Source organism: Malus sylvestris (genome assembly GCF_916048215.2).
Source record: "Malus sylvestris chromosome 4 unlocalized genomic scaffold, drMalSylv7.2 SUPER_4_unloc_1, whole genome shotgun sequence".
In the NCBI taxonomy this organism is placed as follows: Eukaryota; Viridiplantae; Streptophyta; class Magnoliopsida; order Rosales; family Rosaceae; genus Malus; species Malus sylvestris.
The window spans coordinates 308,721-332,328 of record NW_025920893.1 but is presented as its reverse complement, the minus strand read 5'-3'; the positions used below and the strand labels follow the sequence as shown (position 1 = coordinate 332,328).

Below are 23,608 nucleotides of genomic sequence, written 5' to 3'. Positions count from 1 at the left end.
GGAATATGAATTCTACGAAACTAATTTCAACGATCAAACCGTCAAACATGTTTGTATATAATTCAAGATCGCATACACCAAAAATTGAAAAAAACAAACATTCTGAGATCAAGTAACAGGAAAAACTTATTCGACGGTTATTAACGAAAAATCACAATTTAACGGTTATTTTAACTCCGATTTTGATGATTTTTTTACAGCTGCACTCCTTGATCCTATATGAATACAATGAATGAATTCGATCTTCAATTTGAAATATTTACATAAGTGGATATCACAAAATCTTATGTTATACTTAATGAAAGTATGAATAAACTCTTTAAGTGTTAGTGAATCTATCATTTTGATGGAATACGAATTCTACGAAACTAATTTCAACGATCTAACCATCAAACATGTTTGTATATAATTCGAGATCGCATATGCCAAAAATTGCAAAAAAAAAACATTCTGAGATAAAGTAACGAGAAAAACTTATTCGACGGTTATTAACGAAAAATCACGATTTAACGGTTATTTTAACTTCGATTTTGATGATTTTTTATATGTACACTCCTTCACCCTATATGAATACAGTGAATGATTTCGATCTTCAATTTAAAATATTTACACTAGTTATACTTAATGAAAGTATGAATAAACTCTTAAGAGTTGACAAAATATTTTTTAGTGCAATGTTTTAATGTGAAAACTGATCTTTTTTTTGGGTTACACAACTTACACATAACGTACCATAAGTTTTATACGTACCAAAATAAGGATAATACAATGTACTAATAACTTGGTACGTACTAAATAAAAAATTGCATAACGTACCAAAATACTAATACATACCCAGATTAATACAAATTGGTACGTTATATTTAATATTTGTGCATGTTATATTTCATAATTGTATGTTAATATGATGTTTATATGTTTTTTATAATTTAATACAACAAATTATTTGAATAAGAAAAATTCATTTTAAACGAATTATGATAAGATAAGATAGGAAGTTTGTGGTGATTTTAGAATTTTTAGAATATTTATCATATTATTTTATGAACTAGTTGGTCAATTATTTACAATAAAAATCATATTTTTTAATTAAAAATTAACAGAAGAATGTTTGATCAAAAGTTTAAAAGTTATAGATGTTTGATTAAAAAAATTCAAATTTAAGGCATCTATATCAAAATGATCCTAAAATTATATTTCTGTTTTTTATTAAGTATTATGTATAAGTTAAATTTTATTTATTAAAATATTATATGAAATAACATAACTAAATTTTATTTATTAAAATATTATATAAAATAACATAACTACTTATTTTTTAATTTTGGGTTAAACCTTTTTTTTTCTCCTCGTTTCCATTTTTTTTTAGTTAAACTCTTTTATTTTTTTATCTTGGGCGGGAATTTTCCCTGTTTTTTTGCACGGGGAAATGGATTGGAAGAATTAGGGTCATATTGGACGTGCGAATGAACTGAGGCATCGAAATGATAAATGGTTGCGTCGAAATAATAAGTGGTGGTGTCGGTTTAAACCGACGCAACCATTTATTATTTCGATGCCTCGGTTCATTCGCATGTCCAATTATGAGGCCACTACGATGATTGTCTGTCAGAAGAACGTCGGTTAAAACCGACGCAAAGTGTCTTTTATTTCGACGCTAGGCAAATCTGTCATAAAAACGTCGGTTTTAACCGACGCAATATGACCCTATTTCGACGCCAGTATCCTTGCAGTCAAAAGTGTGCCAGGCTATGTGTATCTAGGTCAAGTCAGAGGTTGTGTCGGTTTTAAGCGACGTAATGTTTTCATATTTCGACGCTAAGTTTTTTTTCATATTTAAGCTTCTATATTTCGACCGTTTCCTTTACATTCTCTCATTTCACTCTCTCATTTCACTCCCTCTCCTTCTCCATCTTCTTTATTCCGCATTTCTTCCGTGATTCCTTTACTTTTGCTATGGATAGTAGTAGTGATCATCAACGTTATGAGGAACTTCATGTGGAAGAGGAAGAGCTCGAAGCTGGTTATTTTTCCATATTATTATTAGTTTCGTTTTTTTTTTGGTGTGTTTAATCTACTATTATGCTTAAACTGAAAATTTTCATTTGTTTCCTACTTTTTTGGTGTGTTTTAATTGTGGTTTTTGTATGAACAAGGAACATCTCAACAGAGGTGAGGACCCTTAGTTCCCAAATGGACGAAACAGCTTTGTTCGTTTGATATGTCCGGAAAATGCATTAGTGATAATTCTAGTGCATTTTCAAAATATGTGGCATCTGAGGTTAGAGACCACATAAATCTCCCGTTGGCGAAGCATTGGCGTAAGATTAAGGATGATGATAAGGAAGCTTTCTGGAATAGAATTAAGGTATATATATTTTTATTTTTACTAGAAAAGAAAAGAATAATTCAATGATTATTATAATATTTGACTTGGTTGATTTTTTTGTTGTTATGGATGTAGGGAAATATTGTTTTTGAAGATGCAGATATACCAAAAATGCCTTTGATCCGCTTTATGACACTTAAGGTTGCGGAGCATGCACATAAAGAGTTTAGAAATAAGTTAAAAAAAAGTATTATACCGAAAGAGTAGCAGAGGAGCGTTGCTAGCCTCCTCCTGAAGTGAATCCTACCCAGTGAGCTAATTTGTTGGCATACTGGAGTGGAGATAAAACAAAGGTAATCGTTATGTAGTTTATTTCGTTATAACTATAAATTTGTCTAATAAATTTTTTATTTTTATTTTCAGGAGGTTGCTGAAAAAAAATAAGATTAATCGGCAAAGGAAAACAATGAACTATACTACTGGTACAAAATCTTTTGCAAGAAAGCGGCAAGAATATGTATGGATTGTACAATTTGAAGAAATGTTATTTTAAATATTCTATAGTTATAAATTTTAATTTAATGAGGTTTGCTTAAATTGTTTGTGTGAATTTTTATTTTTGGTAAAGCGGAAGAAGCATGGGAAAGAAGCAGATCCTGTAACCTTTTTTCGTGAATGTCATACACGAAAAAATGAAACTTGGATTGATGAAACATCGGAGCGTACAGGGGTAATTTATTTAACTATGTTAGTATTTCATTGTTATTAATTTTTATTATCTATAGCTTATTTTTCTGTTTTACAATTGAATTTTTATTTTAAAAATTGTAATGCAAGGCAACAATGGAGAGCAATTTGCAAACTTTGATTCAGTCGGGCCAAGAGGATAATGAAGATCTTAGGACCCGAGTGTATGTTGATACAATGGGTCCTGAGAGGTGTAATAAAGTCAGAGGATACGGTCATAGGGTGACTCCTGATTTGATGTCCTATGCGTCTTCTTCATCTTCTTCATCAATTTCCTCCAAGAGGTCATCTAACAGTGCAATGGCATTGCTGATGACTCAAAATAATGAGTTGAAAATGAGGGACGAAAATAACAATAAACGGATTTCGGACCTAGAGAACAAGCAAAGTCAGATGTTTGCGTGGCTTTTCCAAAGATTTCAGCCACAACCACCGTATAGCCTGGGAACCCAACAGTCAGGCCAGAGTCAGCCTCCTCCTCCTCAACAGTCGGGTCAAAGTCAGCCACCCCCTGCATATCCGTATGCTGGCCATAATCAGTAACCTCCGTATCCTATGTATCCGATGCCTATGCAGCCCACGACATACGTGCAGCAGCCACCTATGCCATACATGCAACAGCCTCCCATGCCTTACATGCAGGAGCCACCTTATCAAGTGCTAGTATATCGACCCGAGATGGCTGCTTCTTGTCCTGAATTTCCAGCTGGAGGGTTTGTTGAAATGCTTGCGGCTGTTGGATCTGATGTGGACTTGACGAGGATGTTGGCATTAGATATAGGACCTCAAGGACGAGAAGGATCTGTGCCACATTCAGGCGCATATTCAGTTCAGTAGTTTATTTGGTTCGTTTTCTTGTCGGTTAAATATGATACTTTAATCGTTCTATCTTTTTTGTTTTTTTATGTTATGTTTGTAATGTCGGATTTAGTAGTTGTTATGACGGATGAGTTTTTGTATATTAAGTGGAACGTTAGATGTACAATATTTGTGTATTTTGGCACTATTTTTCTTGTTAATTATTTTCATTAATGTTTATTTTGGCCTTGGAATTTATTATTGTAATTATATAAATTTTTTCTGTTACAATTAATTGAAGACGAATGCAGTTTGTCGGTTTTTTTTTATTATTATTAACAAAGGTGGTGTCGGTTAGGACAGTTATTAGTTTGCATATTTTATTTATTTAATTGTTATTTGACATCGGTTTATGGGATATTAAATTGATTTAATTTTATTTCGATGTCGTTTAAAAGCGACAGTAGGTTGGATATTTTACAATTAAATTGCTAATGAACGTCGCTTTAGGCCGACGTAACGTGTACGTATACGTCGGTTTAAACCGACGTGAATTTTAGTGTCGCTTTAAAGCGACGCTGTTTAGTGGCGGTTTAAGCCAAGAAACCGACGCTAAAGCCCTTTCGTGACGCTAGCAATAGTGTCGCTTTGAAAATGCGACATTACATTGTTTTATGTCGGATTTTTGCCAAATTTCCGACGGAAATCGGATTTCTCGTCGGTTTTTGCTCCGACGGTGATAGCATATATTGTAGTAGTGGCATAAAAGAGCCTTGTCTTTGAAAGACATGTCTGAAGATTCAACGACGCCAGAAAACTTCACGTTCCCGTTGAGGGTCAGGGTTTCGAACACGGTTCTTCCTAGGGCTGCGGTTGTAGCGTTCGGGTTGGCATTCATCGATGCGGGATACAGTGGAGACTGGTCGAGGATTGGAGCCATCTCAAAAGAGAGTGAGGAGTTGCTCAAGGTTGCTGCATTTCTAGATGTTCCCTTATGTTTGTTTCTCATTTTTTTTCTTTCTCCAAAGAAGTTGAGGATTGAATTTTTAAGATGGGATTGTGTATTTGTGTATGGTTAGAAGTGTGGAATGAAATGATTCTCTGAATTTCAATTATGCTAAAAGTGCTTTTATTAGAACAACGTTGAAATTTTATTAAATTCAAGTGCTTTTTTAAAAATAGTTCGAAGTGTTTCTTATCATGAGTACTTTTTAAGTTTTTCTACCTCGAAGAGAGACTTTTTTTTATAGGGAGCAATTCTACTAATAAGGCTACAAGTGTAAACATGTCGAAATTTCTATTATTTATTCAAATGATTTATTTAACTGCTTTCTCAAAAAGCACTCAGGTGCTGCTTCTCCTGGAAGAAATGTTAGAAAGCACGTTTAAAGAAGTCTTGCATCAAATCCAAAAGATCTAAGACACAATGTAAAAATATTACATGCCTATTTGTCAGTTGAAATCAAACACTACGTACGTATTCTTTTGCTACATTTTTGTATATATGGATACAGAAAATTACAATTACGAAAGAAGAAATTAATTGACACAAAACTTCGTTGCACTTCATAATTACTACTTGGGTTTGATTTTAGCTGAAACAACGTATCCACCGCTGTAATCAAAGGAGCCGGTGCTGTCATTGAATTCCTTTTTCGGCAAGCCATCGTTGTAGGGATGTTTCGGAGCACCTTTTGATGCTGCAAACTCTGTGGCTGATGAAGATGCTGATGTTGAGTTTATGTTCATCCCATCGTTCTGCAGAATGGTTTCGATAGCCTTCACAACTTCACTCATCGTGGGACGATCTGCAGCTGATTCTTCGACACATTGCATGGCTAGCTCCAAGAACCTCCCAAACCCAATAAGAGTTCCTGAGTTTCGAATGTTTCGATCTATTAACTCCCTCAAACCGTAATGCTCTTCGTCATTCTTGTCCATCACCAACTGTACCTCACGGACAATGTATTTTCCCTTCTCGATTGGCTGCCTAGTAGTTATCAGTTCAAGCATAACGACTCCAAAGCTGTATACATCGCTCTTCTCGGTCAATTGTTGAGTCATGTAGTACTCAGGATCCAGATAGCCCTGAAAGTGTAGATAGTAACTTACAATACAAGAAATGTTGAAACTGGAAAACACGATTTTCCTGCTTAGTGCTTACCCTAGCAGATCACATTTTAGGTAGTTATAAATGATAACATTCGAAATGCTTAATTGTAAACTTACCATTGTTCCTTTGACCTGAGTCGATACATGTCCTTTTCCACTGTCATTGACCAGCTTCGAGAGGCCAAAATCTGCAACCTTCGCCGTTAAATGTTCATCTAATAGAATATTGGTGGACTTCACATCTCTGTGAATTATAGGAGGATTTGCAAGCTCATGTAGGTAAGCCAGTCCTCTTGCCGAGCCAAGAGTGATTCGGAGTCTCCTCTTCCAATCGAGATGAATACCAGATCTCCCTGCTGACAACATTGCTAAGAAATGCAGAAAGCTTAGGTATTAAGAAAGATAGCAAATATCAGAGAGAGAGAGAGAAGACAATCTTTTGCAACAGATTTTCTATTACTGTTAACTTAATCAATACAATGTACTTCTGCTATTTATACTCATACTAAACATAACACCCTAGAGACAAAACTCAACAGCCACTAATACAAGGACAAGTGGCATTCTCTACATAACTCAAATGGCTTATACTCTAACATTCCCCCTCAATCTTATGGTGGGAAGCCCCAAGCATAAGATTGGAACAATGACGAAGAAACAAAGGTGAATACAAGCCTTTGGTAAGAATATCAGCATACTGATCAGTGGAGGAGACAAACTGTAGGGAAATCACTCCCTGTTGAACCCGTTCTCTAACAAAGTGACAGTCCACTTCGATATGTTTAACTTTGGAATGAAGAACCGGATTGGTTGCCAATGCCATTGCAGAGATATTATCACAATGTAACAGAGGAGGTACATAATTCACAATATGCAAATCCTTGAGCAATTGTTGTAACCAAACAACCTCAGCTGTGGTAGTGGCCATAGCCCGGTATTCTGCTTCAGTGGAAGAACGACTCACTGTATGTTGTTTCTTGGAACTCCAAGAAATGGGATTAGAACCGAGAAAGACCACAAAACCAGTGGTAGACCGGCGGTCATTGGGATCACCAGCCCAGTCCGTATCAGTGTAGGCTCGAATGTCAAATGAACCAGGTCTAAAGCAAACTCCCCAATCAAGAGTGCCTTTGAGATAACGCAAAATCCGTTTGACAGCAACAAAATGAGAGTCCAATGGAGTGTGCATGAACTGACACACTTGGTTAACTGAATAAGCAATGTCCGGTCTTGTGAAGGTTAAGTATTGAAGAGCCCTAACAATACTGCGATAATGAGTAGGATCAGAGTAAAGGGGACTACCATGATTGAGTAATTTTTGATTGGGATGACCCTAAACCATAAAACTCAACTTTTTTTTCTCAATTTACCCCATAAAACTTAAAATTTCTCACTTAACCCCCAAGTGTTCACTAGGTGTCTCACTTTGCGCATCTCATTTTGCAAGACTTGCATTGAACCATGTCCGTCTTCTGCAACAAGTCCTGGACATATTTAGACTGATGAACAAATAACCCCTGGGGATGATATTCAATTTGCAACCCGAGGAAATAATGAAGAAGACCTAAGTCCTTCATATCAAATTCCTTGGTTAAATGCCGGATCACAGATTGTATACTATCAGCATGATCTCCAGTTAGGATGATATCATCCACATATAACAATAACACAACTATATGAAGACCATCATGCTTGACAAAAAGAGAGGGATCGGCATGAGAAGCTTTAAAACCAAGAGTAAACAGAACAGAGGTAAATCGATCATTCCAAGCTCGAGGAGCTTGTTTAAGACCATAGAGAGACCGTTGTAACTTGCAAACATACTTAGGGTGATCTCTATCCACAAATCCCGGGGGTTGAGACATATAGACTTCCTCCTCAAGAAAACCATGTAAAAACGCATTCTTGACATCAAGTTGATTCAATTTCCAACCATTTGTTGCTGCCAAAGATAACATCAGTCTTACTGTGGTAGGTTTAACCACATGACTGAATGTCTCATAGTAATCAAGACCTGCTTCTTGAGAAAACCCTTGTGCCACTAGGCGGGCCTTGTGCCGAGCAACAGAGCCGTCGGGATGCCGCTTGATCTTATAGATCCACTTGCAGCCTACACGGTTTTTATGTGGAGGAAGAGGAACAAGTGACCAAGTTTGCTGATGAGGTAAAGCATCAATTTCTTCTTGCATAGCCTGTTTCCACTCAACAGACTTGGAAGTTACAGCAAAAGTGTGTGGTTCAATGCTACTAGAAGATGGAACAGAAGCTGTGAACCCTTGTTTTTTCTTAAAAATGCCAGACTTGGATCTAGTCTGCATAGGGTGACAATTGGCAGCAGTAAGAAGCACAGGCTGTAAATCTGGAACCTGAGACATAGTAGTGTTTGGATGTAATTCTGATACATGAGGAGGAGTAGAAGTACCATTAACTAATGCAGGAGCAGTAGGGGAGACAAGATCACCATGGGAGAGAGAACTGGACTGAGTAACATGAAGAGATGCAGCAGGTGTCTGAAAAACAGTTGGTAAAGGGATAAGGATAATGGGATACTCGTGAAAAGTATTAGGATGAACAATATGTGGTGGGGAGGGAGAAAAAGTGGCAGAAGAAGATGGCTTGGAAAAAGTAGAAGACAAGATAGGAAACTGAGTTTCATCAAATAACACATGACGGGAAACTAGCAATTTGTGTTTGAAAACATCAAAGCAAATGTAACCTTTATACTGTGCAGCATAACCCAAGAAAATGCACTGAGTGGTCTTTGGAGCAAGTTTAGTAGTCCTATAAGGTTTTAAAGAAGGATAACAGGCACAACCGAAAACCCTTAAGTGATCTAACCTAGGTGCATAATGAAATAAGACTTCAAAATGAGATTTCATTGCAAGACTAGGGGTAGGCATCCTATTGATAAGATAGGTTGCAGTAGCACAAGCATGATACCAAAACGGATCAGGTAAAGAAGCTTGCTGAAGAAGAGTAATAGCTGTTTCAACAACATGCCTATTCTTTCTTTCAGCTAAGCCATTTTGCTCAGGTGTATATGGACAGGAAATCTGATGAATTATGCCCTTGGATTTAAGAAAAGATTGAAAAGAATTACTAAGATACTCTCCACCCCCATCACTTTGCAGAATTTTAATAGATTTAGCAAAGAAATTAACCACATAAGCGTGAAACTGAGTAAAGAGGCCAAACACAGAAGCTTTATTAACAAGAGGAAAGATCCATGTATATCGAGTACATTCATCTATGAATGAGACATAGTACCTAAAACCTTCTAAAGACATAGCAGGAGCAGGGCCCCATACATCCGAGTGAATGACTTCAAAAGGAATTGAAGACTTGGAAACATGTATAGGAAATGGCAGCTTAGTGAATTTGCCATTCAAGCAAGGAATACATGGCTGAGGGTTTAAGGTACTATAAAATGGAATTGAAGACTTATTAAGGGCAAGTTGTACAACATTATTAGTAGGGTGACCCAACCTACAATGCCATAGAATAGAACTAACTTTTTGACCAAGAAATGCTGCAGGAGGACCGATGGAAGGTTTGAGCATAGGAATAGGATAAACTGCATTGTTACTCAGTCCGTGGAACAATGTTCTCTTGGTAACCTTGTCCTGTACACAAACAGAGAATTCATCAACAATACATCGGCAATTATTATCTTTACACAATTGATGCATAGACAACAAATGTTGAGATAATTGAGGAACATGCAGAACAGAATTCAATCTGAAATTGTGAGACTTAATATGAAGATTAGAACTGCCAACATTAGGAATAATTAAACCTTCACCATTTGCACCAGTGACAGTATCATTCGCAGGATATGGAGCCGCAACATGAAGATTAGACAAATCACTAGTCATATGATTGGTGGCTCCCGAGTCTAGAAGCCAATACTCTGGTTGGGGTGCAGAAGGTGATACTTAAGCCCTCACATTCATGGCAACAGGAGGATTATGACATGAAGTTCCAGAGGGAGGAAAGAACTGAGAAGACCCGGGAGAAGCTGAATTGTATGACATATGAGCTGAACCAGGAGTTGGAGCATGAGACTGCACCGAATGTTGATGTTGCTGCGGATAGGTATGGTAGAACTGAGAAGAAGGAACTGACTGATTTGGAGCTGAATTTATGTCAAAACATGTAGCTGCAGTATGCCCAACACGATGACAGATTTGACAACCATGTTGAAAACAAGTAAGTGCAGTGTGACCTTTCCTGTCACATATCTGACACATTTGTTGAAGATTATGAGAAGATGGTGTGACTGGAGGCTGAATGGAGGACTGGGAGAAAGGATTGGTACTATACGGGAAGGGTTGATTATGAAAAGATGAAGGATTAGCACCATGAGTAAAGGATGGATTATGAGAAGATGGACCCCCAGAGAAGAATTTCTTGCCTTTCCATTTGGATTTGAAGTTGTGCCCCCGAAAATTATTGTAGGTACCCGAGCCAGATTGAGACACAAAAGCCTGCTGGCCAGAAACTGGAAACTGGGGCATGAATGGCATGGAGGCAAACTGCATTGGAAATGGCATGACAGATCCAGAGGACTGACCAAAAACAGAACCTGAAGAGTAAGGTTGTGTGCTCGAGGAACCCCCAACTTCAAAAATAGCACCAGTGGATTGAGCACGCATAGCAGACATAAGAGGAATCTGTCTAGTAGTCTCATCTAATGTAGATTCTTCAGCCCTCAGTTGTGATCGAAGCTCTTTAAGAGACACTAAATTTTCACGACCACGAATCACTGCTTTGATGGTATTATACTCAGGAGGTAAGCCTCGCAAAGCAACAATAACAATGTCCTCATCAGAAATAAACACCCCAACTGCAGCCAATTGATCCCTAGCATCTTTGATTCGTTGCAAATATGCATCAATATTCTCAGAACCCTTCTTAATATTCTGAAGATCAATTTTCATTTGAACAATGCTAGTCCGAGTCATATTGGCAAATCTTTCACGAAGAGAAGTCCACATGTCTTTCGAACTCGTACAACCAATCACACAAGACAATGCAGCAGTGGACAGAGTAGCAGTAATGAGTGTCATCAAAGCCTTATCATGAATCTTCCACATTTTATATGCATCAGTGACAGTGTGTTCATGTTCCACAGTATCATTATCAGAATCCGAATCATCAAAACGTGCAGGACAAGGAATTGAGCCATCAAGAAATCCTCGAATTCCATTACCATCCAATAACAATTCCAGTTGAAAGTTCCAAGTAACATAATTGGAATCATCAAGTTTAACCGTAACAATATTACCAACAATGGGAATCAATGAGGAAATCGGAGACTGAGTAAGAGCCAATTGAGCAGTGGTAACAATGTTTGGACAAATAACAACCAACAAATCGTAAACCACACGAGAGAAGCACAGCAGAGAGAGAATGAACAAAAATATCAAGAATCCCCAACAACAATTTCCACAGATTAGGTTTGCAGTAGAGATCTTCAACGATTAACAAGAATTCAATCGTAACAAAGAGAAGAAATCACCTCAGCAACGAGCGACAATGAACAACAACACAAGAACACCAAAAATCCCCAATTTCTAGGGTTTTGCAGAGCACCGACTTCGACAACGATCGACAGAAATAAAAAACCCACCGACTGCGACTGAATCGAAATCCACAACCTCAGCACCGACGATGATCGACAAATCACAGCAACAATCCAAGAAACCAAAATCTAGAGCGGAAGCAAAAAGGATCGACAACCGAAGGTGTTAACCGTATCGGCGAAGATACCATGACAACATTGCTAAGAAATGCAGAAAGCTTAGGTATTAAGAAAGATAGCAAATATCAGAGAGGGAGAGAGAAGACAATCTTTTGCAACAGATTTTCTATTACTGTTAACTTAATCAATACAATGTACTTCTGCTATTTATACTCATACTAAACATAACACCCTAGAGACAAAACTCAACAGCCACTAATACAAGGACAAGTGGCATTCTCTACATAACTCAAATGGCTTATACACTAACACCTGTAACTCATATGAAAACAAAGCTTATCATTACGTGTTAAATCAATGGTACTAAATGAAACACATAAAACTAAAAATATGAATTAGCGAGAAGTAAAATCTATAACTGACCTGACAAGCTTTCCCTAGGTGTTCCATTAGGCATAAACTCGTAAACCAGCATCTGCTCTCCTTGTTTGAAACAGAATCCCAAAAGACCAACGACATTTTTGTGATGAACGCGAGAGAGCAATTCAACTTCAGTCTTGAACTCGAGGCCTCCCTGCATTGATCCTTGCTGAGCTCTTTTGATTGCTATCACTTGTCCATCAGAAAGCATGCCTCTGTAAACCTATGGATAGCCAACCGAAAAGTATAGAAAAAAAATATTTTAGCTTAAAGCACAATTTCATAGCTGTTATGAATGAGTTGAATATATAACCTTCTCGTAGCCGCCAGATCCTATCTCATTACTGTCAGAGAAATTATTGGTGCACCTCTTAAGCTCTTCATACGAAAACCATCTTGCTCCCTTTAACTGTGGTGCACCGCCACTATCATTTCCGCTTGGCGCCCAAGAAGCTGGAAGATAGAGGAGAGTAGTGAATATAAGCTGACCAGTACCTAGTATTAATGACAGAATTTCAGTCTAAAAATCATCCACAACAGGAATGGTTACTCACTGAAAGGTCTGCTTAAACCAATGGCTCTTTCCGCACGTTTCTTTTGCCTAATGGCGTAAATTCCTACTACCACGAGGCCCACAACAAGAACGAGACAACTAACTGATATCCCAACAATAACACCAGTGCTCAAAGAGCTTTTATGTGTGTCTGAAACAATTCGGGTTTTTTACTGTCAGTTTAATTGATCTTCTAATGAAGGGAAAGTGTATATGAACACTGTGATTTAAAATTACCTGGGAAATTATATTGAGCTGGAATAAAAATGCGGCTTGTAAGGCTGATTGCTCATAACAAAACCAATCCTGATAATCTCATACCTATTAAAATATGTTCCTGTAGGTGGAAAGAGAGCCACATGTACTTTAAGATGGTCATCGATGTCGAAGAAAGGGTTATTAAGTGACACTGAACCAGGAGTGAGGTGAAGTTTCACCCATTGTTCTAAGGATTGAAACAGAGTCACATTTGTCAATTCCCTGAAAGTGGGCGCTCGGAAATCCAGTGTTCCTTCAAAAGGATATCCACATTGACAATTCTTAGGGCTTGGCTGCTGACCCCCGGGGCATGTAATGGATGGACAGTCCGTGCTAGTAGCATACGTTTTTGTATTTGATTGTGGACGCTGGCAGAAGAAACTCGAGCTAGATACATTGCACAATGGGTTCCCAACAAGTCTGCAATATGTAAAAGTGACAACTAAGAATGATTGTCCCAGTAAAATACAGACAACAACAACAACAACAAAGCCTTTTCCCACTAAGTGGGGTCGGCTATATGAATCCTAGAACGCCATTGCGCTCATTTGTGTCATGTCCTCCGTTAGATCCAAGTACTCAAGTCTTTTCTTAGAGTCTCTTCCAAAGTTTTCCTAGGTCTTCCTCTACTCCTTCGGCCCCGAACCTCTGTCCCGTAGTCACATTTTCGAACCGGAGCGTCAGTAGGCCTTCTTTGCACATGTCCAAACCACCGGAACCGATTTTCTCTCATATTTCCTTCAATTTTGTCTACTCCTACTTTACCTCGGATATCCTAATTCCCAATCTTATCCTTTCTCGTGTGCCCATACATCCCACGAAGCATCCTCATCTCCGCTACACCCATTTTGTGTACGTTGATGCTTCACCGCCCAACATTCTGTGCCATACAACATCGCTGGCCTTATTGCCGTCCTATAAAATTTTCCCTTGAGCTTCAGTGGCCTACGACGGTCACACAACACGCCGGATGCACTCTTACACTTCATCCATCCAGCTTATATTCTATGGTTGAGATCTCCATCTAAGTCTCCGTTCTCTTGCAAGATAGATCCTAGGTTGCGAAAACGGTCACTTTTTGTGATCTTCGCTAGATTGCTCCGGTCATTAGTGTGGATAAGTATATAAATGGATAGAGATAGGAAAGCAAACACAAGATGTACGTGGTTCACCCAGATTGGCTACGTCCACGGAATAGAGGAGTTCTCATTAATTGTGAAGGGTTTACACAAGTACATAGGTTCAAGCTCTCCTTTAGTGAGTACAAGTGAATGATTTAGTACAAATGACATTAGGAAATATTGTGGGAGAATGATCTCGTAGCCACGAAACTTCTAAGTACCGGAGTGTGGTATCGTCTTGACTTGCCTTATCTGTCTCATAGGTAGATGTGGCATCTTCTCTGGAAGTACTCTTCCTCCATCTAGGGGTGGTATCTGTAACTGGTGGAGATGCACAAGGTAATGTATCAATTTCACTTGAAGCTTACTTGTAGTTTCATGCTTGGTCAAGCGAGATACAAACCATGTAGTAGGAGTCCCCCAAGTCGCCGAGCTGGGGGATCTGCTGAAAGAGGTGACAGACAAGGTAAGCAATCAGAGCTCCGGCTGATTGTTCACATTCTCCCTATCTTGCAGGCAGCATGAAGGATAAAGAGAAGAAAAATGAGGAGAGATGATATGGGATACTTTTTCTTTTGAAGAAGTAACTTTCCACAGGCTTATTCTTGAACTGGGCTGGAGGGTTTTCTGGTTTCCTCCAGAGTATAAGGCCGACTGAAGAATTTGAGGGTCAAAACAAGTCCATCAAATCTAGAGTACGTTCGACCCTGCTGATATGGGATACTTTTGCTTTTGATAGAGTAGTGGATGTATCGGCACGTGTGCTGTTACGCTTGTCTCCACATGCTTCCTTGTATCCTTCTCACTTGCCCTATCTGTTCCTCAGGCAGATGCGGTATCTTCCCTGGAAGCATAAGATGTTGAAGATGAGTACTCGAGAGCAATGCCAGGTAAGTAATCAGGTAAGGGGTTCCAGGCAGTCAGTTCCTGGCTGGAAGCTTGATTCCAAGTGCTGACTGATTGCTCTCTTTCTCCTTGTCTTGCAGGTAAGAACAAGGCCAAAGGAAAAGACAGGGAAAAAGCATGATATGGGATACTCTTGCTTTTAACCCTGATGATATGAGATATTCTTGCTCTAGTATAGCTTGTTTACAGAGGTATTATCGGGGGGAAAGAAAGCTGAATATTTCGAAAGGCTTTGTTGGGAGTGCCCTCTCAGATAAGAGAAAGGGTTGAGCATTTTTGCAGGTCTGCCTGTCCGTTAGGGATGGAAGTCGACATATATAGGAGTCTCCCTAACATCAAGTAATAATGTTATTCCTTTACCCTGCTTGGTTATAGCACGGTAGTGGGAGCTGCCAGCTTCACATGTTTTAACTCTGTCAGAGCACTTTGAAAAAGTGGTTTGTGGTATCTGGAAAGCTGATGTTGCGTGTGAAGATTACAGACCTGTCGGGGGTCTGGCTCTTGAGATTCGGAGAACGATGCCTCTTCGATTTTTGAGAAAGCAATCCTGCTGGGGGTCTGGCTCTCGAGATTCGGAGAGCGGTGTCTCTTCAATTTTTGAGAAAGTAATCATGTTGGGAGTCTGGCTCTCGAGATTCGGAGGGCCGTGCCTCTTCGATTTTGGAGCAAGCAATCTTGTTGGGAGTGTTTTCTCGAATGTGAGTAAAGGTTGGGCATGTTTGCTAGTCTACCTTGCCACGAAGCACAGAGGTTGACACACAGGGACTTTCCAATTATCCAGCAGTGGTACTGTTCCTTTACCCTCTCTTCGATTTTGAGAAAGTAATCATGTTGGGAGTCTGGCTCTCAAGATTCGGAGGGCGGTGCCTCTTCGATTTTGGAGCAAGCAATCTTGTTGGGAGTGTTTTCTCGAATGTGAGTAAAGGTTGGGCATGTTTGCTAGTCTACCTTGCCACGAAGCACAAAGGTTGACACACAGGGACTTTCCAATTATCCAGCAGTGGTACTGTTCCTTTACCCTCTCTTCGATTTTTGAGAAAGTAATCATGTTGGGAGTCTGGCTCTCGAGATTCGGAGGGCGGTGCCTCTTCGATTTTGGAGCAAGCAATCTTGTTAGGAGTGTTTTCTCGAATGTGAGTAAAGGTTGGGCATGTTTGCTAGTCTACCTTGCCACGAAGCACAGAGGTTGACACACCGGGACTTTCCAATTATCCAGCAGTGGTACTGTTCCTTTACCCTTGTGGGTAATAATATGGTAGCTAGACCTTTAAAATTTATGTGTCTAAACTTTGTTAGTGTTGTTTCTTTGCAATTCTTTTACCCTTCTTGGTCAGAGCGATGTAGTGGGAGCTGCAAGCTTCACGTGTCTCAACTTTGTCAGAGAACTTTGGCAAAGTTATCTGTGGTACCCATGAGCTACTGTTGCGTGTGGGAAGTGGGTGATTGAACAATACGATTCATGTGCTTTCTACTTCGCCAGAAATCTTCAACAGAATGCCCATAATTTCCGCAAAGCTGAGTGTGCGTGTGACAGGTGCTGACAAGGCTGGAAAAGTAGGTGCCTCTTCGATTTCTGAAATCGGCCCTCGTGGTCTCTGAGCAGCCCAGCTTTTGAGAAAGCAAGCCTCTTCGATTTCTGAGATCGGCCTTTGTGGTCTTTGAGCAGCCCAGCTTTTCAGAAAGCAAACACCTCTTCGATTTCTGAGATCGACCCTCGTGGTCTCTGAGCAGCTCAGCTTTTGAGAAAGCAAACGCCTCTTCGATTTCTGAGCAGGCGCCTCTTCGATTTCTGAAGCTTCGTCGAGTGCAGATTTTTATAGGGGCTGACATTAAGTTCCAAAGCACACTTGAATATCCACCAGTAGAAGCTCCATTCTTGCACTTCTAAGATCTTGATTTGTCCGACCTCTTCTCTCTTCAACACCTTTGAAAATGTCTGGCCCCTCCGACCGTCGTTTTGACTTGAACCTTGTTGAAGAGGCAGCCTCGCCTTCTCCAGACAACATATGGCGCCCATCCTTCGTCTCCCCTACTGGTCCTCTTACCGTTGGGGATTCCGTGATGAAGAATGATATGACCGCTGCGGTAGTGGCCAGGAACCTTCTCACTCCCAAAGATAACAGACTACTTTCCAAACGGTCTGATGAGTTGTCTGTTAAGGATTCTCTGGCTCTCAGTGTTCAGTGTGCAGGTTCTATGTCTAATATGGCCCAACGCCTATTTGCTCGAACCCGCCAAGTTGAATCATTGGCGGCTGAAGTGATGAGTCTCAAACAGGAGATTAGAGGGCTCAAGCATGAGAATAAACAGTTGCACCGGCTCGCGCATGACTATGCTACAAACATGAAGAGGAAGCTTGACCAGATGAAGGAATCTGATGGTCAGGTTTTACTTGATCATCAGAGATTTGTGGGTTTGTTCCAAAGGCATTTATTGCCTTCGTCTTCTGGGGCTGTACCGCGTAATGAGGCTCCAAATGATCAATCTCTGATGCCTCCTCCTTCTAGGGTTTTGTCCAGTACTGAGGCTCCGAATGATCCCCCTCCGGTGCCTTCTCTTCCTGGGGCTCTACCGACTGCTGAGACTTCTCCTAAGCAACCTTTGTGAAGGCTCCCTCTTGTTTGTTTATTTTGACTCAAGTATATGTACATATTTGTAACTTATCGGGGATATCAATAAATAAGCTTTCCTTCATTTCAACGTATTGTGTTAAATACACCAAAGCCTTATTCGCTAAGTTCTTTGAATTTTCTTTTGTTGAAGCTTGTATGTTGAAGCTTTGTGAGTGGAGCATATAGGTTGAGGTAGTGTTCCCTTAATTTCCCGAGTGAGGAAAACTTCTCGGTTGGAGACTTGGAAAATCCAAGTCACTGAGTGGGATCGGCTATATGAATCTTAGAACGCCATTGTGTTCTGTCCTGTGTCATGTCCTCCGTTAGATCCAAGTACTCTAAGTCTTTTCTTAGGGTCTCTTCCAAAGTTTTCCTAGGTCTTCCTCTGCCCCTTTGGCCCTGAACCTCTGTCCCATAGTCGCATCTTCTAATCGGAGCGTCAGTAGGCCTTCTTTGCACATGTCCAAACCACCGTAACCGATTTTCTCTCATCTTTCCTTCAATTTCGGCTACTCCTACTTTACCCCGGATATCCTCATTCCTAATCTTATCCTTTCTCGTGTGCCCACACATCCAACGAAGCATCTTCATCTCCGCTACACCCATTTTGTGTACGTGTTGATGCTTCACCGCCCAACATTCTGTGCCATAAAGCATCGCCGGCCTTATTGCCGTCCTATAAAATTTTCCCTTGAGCTTCAGTGGCATACGGCGGTCACACAACACGCCGGATGCACTCTTCCACTTCATCCATCCAGCTTGTATTCTATGGTTGAGATCTCCATCTAATTCTCCGTTCTTTTGCAAGATAGATCCTAGGTAACGAAAACGGTCGCTCTTTGGTATTTCTTGATCTCCGATCCTCACCCCTAACTCGTTTTGGCCTCCATTTGCACTGAACTTGCACTCCATATATTCTGTCTTTGATCGGCTTAGGCGAAGACCTTTAGATTCCAACACTTCTCTCCAAAGGTTAAGCTTTGCATTTACCCCTTCCTGAGTTTCATCTATCAACACTATATCGTCTGCGAAAAGCATACACCAAGGAATATCACCTTGAATATGTCCTGTTAACTCATCCATTACCAACGCAAAAAGGTAAGGACTTAAGGATGAGCCTTGATGTAATCCTACAGTTATGGGAAAGCTTTCGGTTTGTCCTTCATGAGTTCTTACGGCAGTCTTTGCTCCTTCATACATATCCTGTATAGCTTGGATATATGCTACTTGTACTCCTTTCTTCTCTAAAATCCTCCAAAGAATGTCTCTTGGGACCCTATCATACGCTTTTTCCAAATCTATAAAGACCATGTGTAAATCCTTTTTCCCAGTAAAATACAGAACACCAAGAAAATTAAGAGGCCCGTGAACTGTCTTACATTAATGTATTTTTGTAATCATAACCCAAAGTGATTCTCTGAATCTGATTGTTCTGCAGATCAACAAGCTTCAGTTGCGGACTGATGTTATCACCCATGTTAAGTGTGTCGTTAAACACATTGTTTTTCAGTTTCCTGTCGAATAACAGAAAAGATGAATGGCCAGTTTACTGAAATTGCAGCACGTAGATGAATTATTCCGTTATTCTCCTTATACTTACACTTGCTGCAATGATGGTATGCTGAACATCTTCTCTGGCACAATCCCTTGAAGAGCTACATCTTCTAAAACGCTGGCATCACAACAGTAAATAATTTCAAAATGATATCACAATTAATTTTTCACTGTCCTTTTCCAAGGCTCATCAATATATACCAAGACATTTTCATGTAACCTCCACCAGACTTACATAGTGGTGAGCGATAGCAAGGTTGAGATCCAACCCGGAGCTTCTGATGGATCAAACGAGTTGTAACTAAGGTCTCTGAAGTAAAATCATTAGGATTTATCAGTACAACACAAGAACAACCCAGAAAACTGAAACTGCAAATGACAGCTCCATGACATGTACTCACACATAATTGAGGGCATTCAATCCAGTTAGGTCGGGTAAAGAGCCGTCCAAATTGTTGTGCGCGGTATTTCTGGAAGAGAATATAAAAACCGTGTAAAAGCTGATTAACCATCACTAAGATTATGGTAAAAGTACACCAAAGTATTTTCTTGGAGAGTTTGTACTCACAATTTACTGAGATATATTAGGTTGGAGATATCTGAGGAGACTGGTCCCGTCAGAGCATTTCTATCAAGCCGACTGTTGCAGAAAAGAACAGTTTTAGTCTAATAAGTGTCAAGAAGCAGATACGCTTCAATGTGGAAGAAAAAGAAAAATCAAGATGGCTTTTTACTCACAGAACCTCGAAAGTCTGAACAGAAAATATTGTTGATGGAATAGTCCCAGTGAATCTATTTCCATCAAACAATCTGCAAATAAAGAATGACAAGCAGTTTAAGTATAGAACATAAACTGATAGATAGGATCCGGACAAATTAGAAACTGATCGTTTGGATCAACTTACACATGGATCAGTGTCATCTTGGAGCTGAAAAATCTGGGTGGAATGGTACCTGAAAGTTGGTTCTGGTTCAAATGGCTGCAAATTCATAAAATCTGTGTAATGTTTACGCAATAAGCAGTGGCATAATCCTTACTAGAATTTCATTTTCTTTTCAGAATGGAGAGAGTTTTGAAACGGAAAATACTCACAAATGTTTAGCCTTAAACAGTTGGTCTAAGCCGAGGGTAGTGCCGCTGGAAACTGGGAGAGGTCCAGTCAACTGATTGTCTGCCAGGTCCAGCCAATAGAGGTTGGAGAGATTACCCAAAGAAGCAGGTATACTACCGGTGAAGTTATTCGTATTCAAAGCCCTGAGAAAAACCAAAGTTATATAAACTTGGGAAAAGAAAAACATCATATTGGTTTGCACTGACAGTATGAATAATTAGTCCAATTCTTACAAGAAGGTTAGCTGTCCAAGTTTCCCCAATTCACTTGGAATAATTCCACCGAAGCTGCAACCAGCTAGGATCCTAAAAGATGGAAACAGTCTCGTATAATTATCCGATATAAAAACTCATGTTCCATAAATGTTCCAAAGGTACAGATGTGAAAAATAGCTTGGTAAATTGTTCTTACAGGATGTTTAGATTGCTCAGATCCCCTAATCATGGAGAGAGAGAACCTGTGAGGCCTTTGTTGAATGAAAGATCCCTGCAACGTTAACGTTTCAGCTTCGTTACAAAAAGAATTCCATCCCGACTCTCATGAAATGGTAGAACTCTCTTAGTTACACTTAGGGCCTCACACGCCGAGAATTAAAGTGTTTTGAACGCGCCTCACGCGCTGAGAACCAAAAACCCAGAAATAACTTGTTCGTGCTTTTTTCTCGGTGAAGTCCTCGAGGATGGGTGGAGAATCAGTTTCTTCACCGATTGAATTTGGAGCTAATGGTGCTGATTCTTCCCGATCTGGTAAGAGAATTCGTGGGATTGATGGACCGAATTTGGATGCTGAACATGACATGGTTGATCTGCACTTGGAGCCTAATGTGAGTTTCAAAGACAAGCTTATGAAATCAACTCGGCGACTTGACTCGGTTGTTGTCCCTGATTTTTATTTTGATCCTGATCTCATTGACGGGGACGTTTCCTTCTCTCGTGAGGTGAAAGGGCTTATCGTTAGACCATCTCCAATCGAAGGCTAGCCAGATGACTCGTTTTAGCCTTCTGGCCCTCCAAGCTATTAATATTTTAATAAATAGTATAGGGCATATTTCCCTCCATCTCCCCAACCGAGGGCCAATAGGCCATAAGGCTCGTTTTAGCCTTGTCACAAAAAACTGTCTTCAACCGAAGGCCAAAGAGCCATAGGGCCAAACATAATTTATTATTTAAATTTAAAAATTACAACAACTTAAATTTAAAAACAACAACTTAAATTTAAAAATTACAACTTATATTTAAAAACTACAAATTAAATTTAAAAAAAAAACATTAATTTAAATTTTTTAAATTCATAAAAAAAAATTGAATCCAATGGTAACTTGCCGTTGCATATGAAAATTCGGCCTAGCATTCATGTTTGATATAACTGACAGCAATATTTTTATATTGCTGTCGGTTATATCCGACATGAATACTCAAATTTCTGGCCCAGCCCGGGGCTAGCTGGTTGGCTCATTTGGGCCAGCCGGTTGGCCCTTTGGCCTTTTTTTGTCCAGTGGGGCCCACGAGCCCTTTGGCCTAACCCTCGGTTGGAGATGGTTTTCGGGTATTTTTAGGCCCTCTGGCCCTATGGACCATTCGGTTGGAGATGGTCTTACGTTTTCTGAAAAAGCTGTGACGAAATTTGGTAAGGATTGGCATGATGCTCTGGTCATCAAACTTCTTGGGCGATCACACACTTATAATTTTTTGTTGAACAGGCTGAGGAAAAAAAGGTAATTAAAATGAGGTATGCAGCTTATTGGCATTGGTCATGATTTTTATATTGTTAAATTTGACTTGGAAGAGGATAAAGAGTTTGTTTTAACTGGTGGACCTTGGATATTACGGGTAAGTATTTGACGATTCAAAAATGGAGACTAGGATTTGTGCCTGCAACTGAGGTTATGACTCATATGGCTATATGGTTTAGGATACTGGGTGTTCCAATTGAGTATTTTAATGTTTGGGTAATGAGGAAGATAGGTAGTGTGTTGGGAAAACTGTTGAAGATTGATGTAAACACCAACTCTCAATACAAGGGCAAATTTGCTAGAATTTGTGTTGAGATTGATGTGACTGAGCCTCTTGAAGCGTTTATTCAAATTAATGAAGGATGGTACAATTTGGAGTACTAGGGTATGCCGGAAATTTGTTTCAGATGTGGTCGCTATGGGCATAAGAGGGAGAGCGGTCCTTGGAGCGTTGATCCTATGGCAGAAAAGGTTGATGGTGGTGAAAATGAGAGTAATAGTATGAATATGGATGAGCCTATAGTAAAGTCTGCTCAAAGTAGGGATGATGTTTCTGCTATTCATGGTACATGGATGCAAGTTAAGCCTAGAGGTAGACCTCGGAAAATAAATAATGGACAGTAAGGTGTGGATGTTTCTTTTAATGGGCAGGGGTCAAGGTTCAATACGCTTAATGGGGAAGATAAAAGTCTGAATGAGGGCAATGTGGGAAGTGGCATAGATGGTGAAAAGGGTGAGGGTCTATTGAAAGGAAAATTTGGGTGGCTAGGAAGAAGGAAACTGGTGATCCGGATGCACTTGCTGAAATCTCTAACTTTGATGGTAAGCCAAATGCTCCTTCCCGACTGAGGACTGATAATTTGGGGCAGCTAAGACAACCTTTGGTGAAAAGGTCAAGTTTTAGTTCAGTTAGTTGAGGCTCAACCGTTCAAATTTAATTTTAATGCCTTCAAGACTGATATGTACTATGGTTCAAATATGTCGAAGGGAACATATATTTTTGGTCACCAACCATCCAATGCAAGTGGCAGCGGTGTTGAGTTAGCTGCTTGTGATTTGGATCCAGGTGAAGAGATGATGAATACTGATCATGCTATTCCAAGTTCAATTATTCAACGATCTCGTTCATCCGAGGATTCTTATTCAGCTAAGTCTGATAAGATGTGTGTCTCCCATGTGGAGGCAACCCTAATGGGTTGCTAGGCTTTATGCCTTGGTTTTATTTATCTCCTCCATCTTTATGATGAACATTGTAGTATGGAACTCTAGAGGTGCTGGTTGCACCAAGTTTTGAAGATAATGTTGCAGATTTAATTAATATTCACCAAATGGAACTTTTGGTTATTTATGAGCCCAGGATTAGTGGTCAGAAAGCTATTTCAGTAGTGAAATCTCTTGGTTTTCCGTGCTTTGAAACTGTGGATGCTGTTGGCTTCTCTGGTGGTATGTGGATGTTGCGGAAGGATTCTAGATTAAAGGTGGAAGTTATTGGTACCACTGGCCAAGCTATTTTTATTGTTGTGAGAGGTGTTGGTTAGAACCATTGGATTTTCACCGATGTCTATGCTAGCCATTGTGTTACTAAAAGAGAGAGATTGTGGGATTATTTGGATTTTGTAGCCGATTGTCATCAATTGCCTTGGTTAATTG

At 39.7% G+C, this 23,608-nt stretch overlaps 1 pseudogene; it reads right to left on the bottom strand.

The window, feature by feature from the left end:
- Positions 1-5,354: 5,354 nt before the first annotated feature.
- LOC126612804 (leucine-rich repeat receptor protein kinase HPCA1-like) overlaps positions 5,355-23,608 on the bottom strand; it is a 72,402-nt pseudogene continuing 54,148 nt past the window's right edge.